We start from the raw sequence: 10,544 nt of genomic DNA, 5'->3' as shown, positions 1-10,544 counted from the left end.
GGTAATAGCACAATTTGACTTGTCAAATTACCAGAATTTAAGGAAAGATAGGACTATCAAGAAAAATATGTTCTTGATATGTTTATAGATTAGACAGAACATAAGAGTCGTGTAACATGGCACATGATGACGTTATGATCTGTGAATCATCATGTTCCATTTAGAAACTCAGCATGACTTACTGTAATATAATCAGGTTGATCAAGTGTCATTATATTATACTAACTCATGCATCAGTTCCCAACACTACTTCAAAAACATTCATATTTTAAGCTCGAAAGTTTACAGAATATAGAAACTAACAGTTTCTATATGATGTAACACTGATAGCACGAAGAGATTAATGATTTCAAATAAGAATAATTATAAAAATATCTCCAGAAATATGGAGGATATTTATAATGAAAGATACGATAATATCTCAAAATATCTAAGATCAGAGGATGATAGAAACTATTGTCTGCAAGGGTTTAGAGTAAGGAGCAAGATATTCACTAAAGACTTTAGCAGACATTGAATCATTTGAATTCTTTGAAGTCAAACTTATTCTTTGTGATTTGTCCACGGCTTTCTTCATAGTTTCGTATAATCTGCTTTTCGGTACTAAATTTTCTATTGAATGTTTCCAATATAATGATACACAGGAAGCACGAAGGGGTATAAAATTTCGGACGAGAATATTTATGAAAATATCCTCAGAAATATCGAAGATATTAATGATGATATTTTGGAATTTCTAAGTTCGATGGTTGATGGAGAAAGATTTTTCCGCAAGATTTTAACATGACTTCGGAGCAAGATATTCTCTAAAGTTTTCAACGGATCCAGAATTATCTGAATTCTTTGAATATAGGGTATGGTCCTTGTATTTTTCCTTGTTCTCCTTCATGGTTAACTCTATCCGTTTTCCAGTTCCAACGTTTCTGAGCTTTTCCAACATATTATTCTTTATCATCAAACTTCTGACGACTAAGGTCGTTTACGGTTGCCAACAGTTTCTGCTGCTTCATTCAATTTTTTTAAAGTTCAATATATTGATTCGTAAGCTGGGTGCCTTTTCAAAATTTCAGAATTGAATATTGTAATTCTAGGAGATAATTGTTATATGTATACATATAACTATTGATGTGGAAATGCTACGAGATTCGAAATACTGATTGCTGATTCTCGGTAATTGGTATGGCAATTATTGTTACAGGGTATAGATGAATACAAGATGGGGTTTCAATGAATATAATGATTTTTCGTAAAGTCCAAATTCATTGAAGTTGCTGGTAATTTAACTGCTAATTTGGTGAAATATAAACGGTTCTCCGGTAACGATGATGACAGGCAAACTTATATATCGAGGTTATAATAAGGCTAATTCGAATGGAAGTTGAAGTTTATTTGCTGAAGCTGTGACAAAATTGGCTACGTTGAAGAGGGATTGTAAAGTTATTTTCGGTAATAATAATGCCAAAGGAGCTAGCACAGATACTTGTTAAACGTTTACTCAGGTTCTGAGAGTTTTCAAGTGCATAACTATATGCATCAATCCCTTATTACATAGATGAAGTACTATTGGTTCATCCTCTCGATTGAGGTGTTTTCAAGAATTACGAAAGGTTTGAACGCAGATTATAATCGTTAAGATACAAATGAGGTTTAAGATGAAATAAAGTGGCAAACTTGAAGAATTGTTTATTTTCATAAGTTATAGTCAATATTTTAATTCATTTTAATTGTCCAATGTTATTAGTCCACAATCGATAGTCCACAGTTGACAGTCCAATAATTCATATTCATATACAATTTAATATATAATATTCGAATTAATTAATACGTATCGTGACCTGTGTACATGTCTCGGACTCGATCACAACTCAAAGTATATATATTATTATAGAATCAACCTCAATCCTGTATAGAGAACTTGATCATTACTGCATATAGAGTGTCTATGGGGATTCCAAATAATATATATAGATGCGTCGATATGATGTGTCAAAACTTTGTATACGTGTCCCTATATTTAAAGTGCGTAAAATAAATAACAGAAATTAAATGACGATACATTAAAGCGTAAAGTAAATAACAGAAATTAAATGACGATAAATAAAATTACGAGAATATAAATTGCGATAAATAAATTGCGATAATTAAATTGCTATAAATAAAAGGTAATACGGAATTAACAGTTAGCTAGGAACAGTTAGCGTGGATTCTTAACAAAATTTTTCATAGTTAATTTGTCTGTTTCTAACAAATTTTATTTTGTCAAATGTTTTCTTCATTATGCCACTTGTTGGATTCTGATAGATCAAAATCCAAATATGAAATTGAATGAAAATGGTTATTCTGCGGTGAACGGATACGTATATCTGTGGATGTAAGTAGGATAGTAAATGACTGTTGAATCAGATTCGAAGAATGTACAGTGTAACTTATTAATGTGAAATCTAAATATTCCTCGGGTATTACCTACCCGTTAAAATATTTTCATCATTAACAGTTTGTACGAAAAAAAATTCAATTACAATCTTTATGAAAATATACTTACATATATATTTTCCTCAGATGTAATTATGGATTTAATGAGTCAATATGATAATAGACTCATTTGATTTACCGTTAGAACAAGAATATATAATCTCTAAAACATTAGAGAATACATAATCGCCATGTCGAACGAAGATAAACGATGTAGAACGTCATGTAGAACGATGATTATACTCGAGGTACAGAATGAGATGTTGAGGCATGGATTGTTGATGGTACTGGTGCTGTTACTGATGGTACTGTTGGTGCAGATGATCTTGCTGAAGCTGGTAAGTTTTGCACCATATTTTCCATGGCTACAACTCTAGCACGAAGTTCGCTGACTTCTTGTATTACTCCGGGATGATTGTCGATCGGAACAAGTAGATGAATAAGGTTTTGAATTGTGGATAGAATATAATTGTGATGAGATACTCTGGAAATGAGAGAGAAAATGATGTCTCGAACAGGTTCGCCGGTAAGTGCTTCAGGTTCATCGTCAAGAGGGTAATTTGGTTGGTGAAAAGGATCGCCTTCTTTTCGTCTCCATTGATTAAGTCGACTACGAACTCATCAGATGAATTGGGGATGGATGATTGGTTAATTCATTCTGGTGACACTGCTTTCGGAGCTTAGGTGAAACTCCATATCGGAATAGCTATCGGAATCCGAGGAATTTGAACTGGTTCAGGGATTCATCTTGTACGATCAGATGAATGATTTTCGATAAGAAATAGATTGTAGATTAGTATCCTGTAATATATAATTTTACATATGTATATATAATACTAAAATCCCATAAGTTACGGAGGAATCTACGGAAGCTGTCAGGCAAAGGTAACAATAACAGATACGCTAAGATATGAATTTATCTATACACTGTCTATGCAATAGAGGCAGTAAGACATGTCTAGACTAAGAATGATACGCAGGTAATTTCCGACAAGAAGTGATAAGCAAAACTTTTAACATGCAGACACGGTCGAAGTCCAGACTCACTAATGCATCTAAACAACTATTAGTTAGACACACTAATGCAAGACCCGGTTCGCTAAGACCACCGCTCTGATACCAACTATAAAGACTCATCCTAATCCATCCGGACGAAGTCCATATCGATTATAAATGATTCACAACAGTTGATTACATCGCGAGGTACTTGACCTCTATATGATACATTTTACAAACATTGCATTCATTTTTGAAAAGACAATCTTTCATTACATCGAAAGTTGACAACATGCCTACCATTTCGTAATATATCTTACTATAATTGACTTAATAATAAACTTGATGAACTCAACGACTCGAATGCAACGTCTTTTGAAATATGTCATGAATGACTCCAAGTAATATCTCTAAGATGAGCAAATGCACAGCGGAAGATTTCTTTCGTACCTGAGAATAAACATGCTTTAAAGTGTCAACCAAAAGATTGGTGAGTTCATTAGTTTAACATCAATAATCATTTCATAATTTTAATAGACCACAAGATTTTCATTTCTCAAAAATATACGTCCCATGCATAGAGACAAAAATAATTCATATGGATTGAAGACCTGGTAACCGACATTCACAATATGCATATAAGAATATCCCCATCATTCCGGGGTCCTCCTTCGGACATGATATAAATTTCGAAGTACTAAAGCATCCGGTACTTTGGATGGGGCTTGTGGAGCCAGATATATCTATCTTTAGGATTCGCGTCAATTAGGGTGTCTGTTCCCTAATTCTTAGATTACCAGATTAAAAAGGGGCATATTCAGTTTCGATCATTCAGCCATAGAACGTAATTTCGATTACTTGTGTCTATTTCGTAAAACAATTATAAAAGTTGCGCATGTATTCTCAGTCCAAAAATATAAAGGGTAAAAAGGCAAATGAAACTCACGCATATAAATATTGTAAAATAGTTAATAAAGCATTTGGATGTATTCTCAGCCAAAAAATATAATGAGTAAAAAGGGAGCAAATGAAACTCACGCATATAAATATTGCAAAAACAGTTATTTAAGCATTGCATGTATTCTCAGCCCAAAAATGTAATGAGTAAAAAGGGAGCAATTGAAACTCACCTAATGTATTTTGTAGTAAAAATACATATGATGACATTGACAAACTAAACAATGCAGGGTTGGCCTCGAATTCACGAACCTATATCAAGTATATATATTAACACCTCTAATTGTACTCGAACATATTTATATATATTAGATTTATATATTATAAATGTTATCTTAGTAGAATAGGTGTTTCATTAGGAACTTAATTAAATGTAGTTATTTTGTATACTTTAAAGAAGTAGATATATTAATATAGTTTTTGTTAAGTATATTTATATATATATAATATTTATTTGCAATGAAAATATTAATGATAATAATAAAATGATAGTTTTCAATCATAATAATAATAATACTAATAACAATCTTAATGATAATACTAATATTAATAATAGTGTTAATAATGATATAAGTGATAACTAATACTTATTTTGGCATTGATAATAATAATAAATATGATACATGTGATAATAATAATAACTAATGATAACAATACATAAATGATAAAATTATTAATGGTAAACACATTATCAATACTTAATTATAATAATAATCATAATCTTAATAATAATAATAATAATAATAATAATAATAATAATAATAATAATAATAATAATAATAATAATAATAATAATAACAATAATAATAATAATAATAATAATAATAAATAATAATAATAAATTTGGAATTGAAACTACCTTAAAAGCTAGTTTGTAAAAATAAATGCCCGAAACGGGACTCGAACTCTTGACCTCTCGTTCCATGCAAACACACCCAACCACTGCTCCGCTGGTTACTTTTGGAATTAATTCGTACCTTAAATCGTTTTGACCATTAAGTGTATGTTTACTTCTAAACCCAATTATCAAAATGAGGTCATGTTTAATTCGGCCCAACAGACATTCGGATCTCAGCCCAATCGAAAATACTCTTTTTGTTTCAATCGTATATGCAAGATAGCAAAATAATAAGGATTTTTAAATTGCAAGTGGGATAATTAAATAAAAAGAATATCCTCATCCTCTTATCATCACATCTAACATCATAATTATCTCACTATTCTCTGTCTCTAATCCTCACAGCATCTTTGTTACATCTCCCTCATGATATCACTGTAATATCATCAACAACGAATATCCTTTATCAATATATCGAATTCATGATTTTATGCATCACTATTCGTCACTGTTCATCGTCACTACCAACATCATTTCTTTAAACTGCAGCAGTAGTCACGAAGAAGGTTTGTAGGTTGGTTCGTAGTGCTTGAGCTGCTTTGTTCGAGTAGGAAAGAACAACAACCCTTTTTGGACTTTAGTTCGTGTGAAACAGAAAAGAAACACAGGAGTAGCTGCAGTAGATGGTGTTTCGTACGTGGTGATTTTAGGGTGTTTGTGGAGGTGTTAGAAGGTGGTACAAGGTGGTGTTGCCAATGATGGTGGTGGTAATCGATGGCTAAGGATGAGAGGCTAGAGGTGGTGGTTTGGTGGTCGGTTAGGGTGGAGGAAGGTGGTGACCGAATTGTAAAATAGGTTTAGTGTTTGATGATGATTGAAGATCGTTGTGGTTATGGGGTGATCGGAACAGGATAATGGCGACTTGGTGGTGGCAATGTTTGCTCTTGGTTGTCGATTGAGGTGAAGCTGGTTACCGAAAAGAAATGGGGTCGAAGTTGGTGTGATAATTCAATCCACATATAAGTTCATATATATACAAATGTAGATATATTGGATTCTGTAAAAAAAAAATATATAGAAAGGAGAATATAGTAGGTGGTGACTCACAATGAATAATGGTGAAGAAAAGTGGCCAATGTTATGTGGTTGTCGGGTATCTAACTTCTATCACTTGTGCATATATAAGAATATACATATAATTGAGATAATGGATTATGAAAGGAACAAGAAAAAGTAAATCAAGTGTCAATTAGACACAGTAATATATTGGGTTTTAAATCCATTCACTGATCAATTAGTTTGTGTAATGCCAAAATGGAAAAGTAAATATTTAATATAACATTTCTATAAAATTTTAAACGTGTTTATACAATAGTAGTCTTTAAATATCTACCGACAGTTTAAAATATTAAATAAAAATTAAATCAACTATCAGCGCTAAATTTTAAGTAAGATGTACAGAGTATTAAAATTTACCAAATAGATTCTAAATATTTTGATAACAAAGCTATAATTTCTATAACTTCTTTTCAGGTCACCATTTAATTTTAAAATCATTTAACTTGCTTAATATCAATCGGAACATCAAACGAGTATTACAATCATTTAATATTTATATTTAATATACATTAAATATACATATAGATTCATTTTCATAACAATTTAATTATATTGTATCTCATTTTACATTATTAGTTCTAACGGTTAAATCATATATTATTATTTTAAGTTATTACATATATGCATATATTTATATTTATATTTTTGTATACACATTTATTTACAAATAATGGTTCGTGAATCGTCGGAATTTGGTCAATTTAATATATGAAACAGTTGAAAATTTTTGAGACTTAACATTACAGACTTTGCTTATCATATCGAAATCAAATAAGATTCAGGTTTAAATTTGGTCGGAAATTCCCGGGTCATCACATATATGCATACATGGAGCATCTTTTGACTTTATTTTAAACTGTGTCGCATAGGTTTCATTTTTACTTATAACTTTGTAACGTAACTAATGGTTGAACTATTCTTGTAAACTTTGAAACAATCTTTACATTTGAAATGAATGCGACATATTTTGGTCAATGACGATTTTGTCGGGACCTAAGTAGACGGCGCCGTCAATGATGATTTTGTCGGGTCACTACAGATGCTATCAGAGCGTTGGTTGTAGAGATTTAGAGTTCATTGGTGTCAACCCCGAGTAATAGGGTACATTAGTGAGTCTATACTACAACCAGCATATAGACTTGAAGTAGGAATTACTTGACTACTTGTGCATTTATACTCGAACTCTTCTATTCATATCTACTTTTATTCCATCTTAATCTCACGTTGTTTAATTTGATTGACACGCCACCTTGACTTAGTGAAATAATGTTGAATGCACATATGAATCAAGGTAATATAATTTTCGGGATTATATTACGATGACTCATATGAACGTTCCGACATTATGACATAAGGAATTTAAGGCGAGTCAAGGAAAATCTTCTCTCTATCATAATTCCATATCACGGTTAGTATTATTGAGGATACTAATTGTAACGTCCTCCCAATAGGGTCTGGAAGGAACGTCACTAATATCAAAACATACCAACATATTATAATAAACGAGAACAATACTAAATGATGAATTTAACTTTAATGAGTACGCAGTGGAAAATGAAATGTCGTTACAATGACAGGAATAACAATATCGTAAATGTTCACATGCAGAAGTAATAAATGCGATATCTCTTGATCCTATGTCCAAGTAGCATCACATAAGCAGTAAGTATAAGAGCTTGAATCAAACAGTACCTGAGACAAAACATGCTAAAGTGTCAACCAAAAAGGTTGAGTGAAGTTCATAGGTTTAACAAAAAGTTTGTCGTTGTTTTAGACCACAAGATTTAGTTTGTAAAGTTGATCTCCCGCAGGATCAAAAAGTTATGCCAATGCGTGATATTTAGACTAAACGTTCAAGTTTGCCCCATGACAAGTTGTGTCTGTCCTTGTCGGTTTAATTTCATTATTAAGTAATACAATGACTTGGTCAAATGTATCGGGGACGTTACTCCCGATAGGCCTACCTCCAATAATTAAGCATGCCGCAGCAATTAAAAATATCACTGTAGGGACTTAGTCGGACATAGCCGGGTATAGCATAGTTTAACGTTTGGTACTTGTGTCTAAAGTGTAAAAAGTAAAAACAGCATGTGTCTCACCCCAAGTAAAAGTAAGTAAGTTTGCTAGCAATTAAAGAGGGGTTATGAATTCACCTTAGTAAGTAGAGAGAGTGTTATTCCTCAGAATAAAGAGTTGAACGAGTGAGCAGGAAAGTCAACCTATTGACATTTAAGAGTAGTTAAGTGTTTTGCCCATGTTTAAGTTTAAGTATGTGTTTAAGTATAGTTTGTTTTACTAAGTTTCTATTCCTAGTAAGTTACTATTTTTATAAAGTTTCTATTTTTAGAAAGTTTCTTATTTTACTAAGTTTCTATGACTAGAGAGTTTCTACTTTTATCAGTGTTTTCCATTTTAGGATACTTGTCGTATTAGATAAGCTTCCAATCACCCCTTTCCCTTCGAATGGTTAATTTAGATCTAGGGGCTTGAGCCATAGGACCCTTTAAATCGGAAATCCAAACCCTCTGCCTAGAATCTCATAGAAACCATTCGTCAAGAAAGTTCGAAGATCTATACATCTCTAATACATATCCCAAAATGTTTTTATGTTACAATATAAGTAGTAGGTTATAGGTGCTAGTAATAGTAATAGTGTATACATGTTATTTATTTTATTTTTAATTGCATATAATTTATAACATTATTTACATATTTCGGTAAAAATAATAACTGAAGTAAAAATTAAAAAGTAAAAAGTAAAAAGTAAAAAGTGAAAAGTAAAAAAATAAAAAGTAAGAAAAGAATACTTACTAGTAGTAATTCTTCAAAGAGAGAATGAGAGAAATTTTGGTGTGAGTTTGAATGAGAAATGAGGGGTATTTATACTTGAAAAAATTAGGTAAAAAGAATAAAATAATTAAAAGAAAAAGAAATATTTAATTCTTAATGGGATTTTAAAATTAAAAAGTATTAAATGTTAGGTCATGGGATAATGCACAAAATAAAATAATAAAAATAGTTTTTCCATTAAAATTTTTAATTAAAAAGTAATTTATTTATTTATTTATTTATTTTAAGGATTTTTTTTATGTAAATAAACAAATTTATTTAATGTTTTTCCAAGAATATTTGTCAATAATATTTTTTTTTGTTTTATTTAATTAATAAATACAAATTTTGCATAAAAATAATAAATAATTCGGTATTTTGTATTTTTAATAATAATTATGATTTTAATTATTAAACTATAGTTTTAGTAAGTTTGTAAATATTATTACATTTATATATAACTGGATTTATTATATAGTTAAATATATAATACATTAACTAAATAATAAAAGTGATACAAAGTTTATATACTTAGTTAAATTATGTCAAATTATATAAATTAATAATATATTATTTATTTAAGCGTGCATTGTTGACTAAAAATTACTATTCGGTCAATATTTAATTGTATATAATAATCCTTAATACATATAGTCAGACATATAACCCTAGGGTTAATTCAGTAATTTAGAAGTCGAAAAGTGAGGGTTGTTACAGCACCTCCCCGTTAATAAAAACTTCGTCCCGAAGTTTTAGGTAGACTTCTCGGATGCATCAGCGGTTGAGAAGAGATGGGGATATTTCTGTTTCATTTGGTCTTCACGTTCCCAGGTATACTCAGGGCCACGTCGTGAATTCCAACGGATCTTAACAATAGGTATGGTGCTTTGTTTTAAGCGTTTAGCAGATCGGTCCATGACTTCTACGGGTTCCTCTATGAAGTGCATTTTATCATCAATGCGAATGTCATCTAAAGGAATAATGAGAGTGTCATCAGCGAGACACTTTTTTAAGATTCGAGGCATGAAATACGTCGTGTATGCTGCTAAGTTCAGCAGGTAATTCTAATCGATAAGCCACGGGTCCGATCCTTTCAGTAATTTTGAAGGGTCCAACAAAACGCGGACTTAGTTTGCTTCGTTTACCAAAACGAACGACGCCTTTCCAAGGGGATACTTTCAACATGACTTTGTCACCAATTTGGAATTCCAAATCTTTCCGACCTTTATTAGCATAGCTCTTCTGTCGGCTGCGGGCAGTTTCTATTCGTTTCTTAATCTGAACTATCTTTTCGGTTGTCTCGTGTATGATTTCAGGACCAGTTAACTGTCTG

Source organism: Rutidosis leptorrhynchoides, chromosome 7 (genome assembly GCF_046630445.1).
Source record: "Rutidosis leptorrhynchoides isolate AG116_Rl617_1_P2 chromosome 7, CSIRO_AGI_Rlap_v1, whole genome shotgun sequence".
NCBI lineage: Eukaryota > Viridiplantae > Streptophyta > Magnoliopsida > Asterales > Asteraceae > Rutidosis > Rutidosis leptorrhynchoides.
Note: the sequence above shows the minus strand (reverse complement) of the source record.